Genomic DNA, 414 nt, shown 5'->3' with positions numbered 1-414 from the left:
TTGTACTACATGGCTGTAGGAAATTTAAACTATATCCTAATCATATATAATTCCATTTGTAACTGTTATATTTTTTCTTCCAAATACAAAGAATCCAACAATATTCAATATCTAGCTGCCCTTTGGCTTATCCATCTCAAAATATGCTTAGATATATTCATGATTTCAAACCTTATTTCATGGAGAAACCTGGATATAAGAGAAGGCATACCAATGCTGTCATGATCCTGTTCAGCATTTATACTGTAAAACATGCACATTTTTTAGTTTTAAGATGGTATTTGGGGAAACAAGTCAGTTACATCAATAGCTAGGCACGGTGACGTCATTAAACTCCACCCCTTTGTCACATCACTGCGATACAGAAGTAGAAAAAAAATATAGGGCAACCTCATTAAGTATCAAGAAAATAAA

At 32.9% G+C, this 414-nt stretch overlaps 1 protein-coding gene across 2 annotated transcripts in view; it reads left to right on the top strand.

Annotated features, from left to right (window-relative positions):
* LOC119590729 overlaps positions 1-414 on the top strand; it is a 4,070-nt gene that overhangs the window by 1,597 nt on the left and 2,059 nt on the right. The window lies entirely within an intron of this gene.

The sequence above is a fragment of the Penaeus monodon genome, chromosome 27 (assembly GCF_015228065.2).
Source record: "Penaeus monodon isolate SGIC_2016 chromosome 27, NSTDA_Pmon_1, whole genome shotgun sequence".
Taxonomy (NCBI): Eukaryota; Metazoa; Arthropoda; class Malacostraca; order Decapoda; family Penaeidae; genus Penaeus; species Penaeus monodon.
This window is presented reverse-complemented; position numbering and strand designations above follow the sequence as displayed.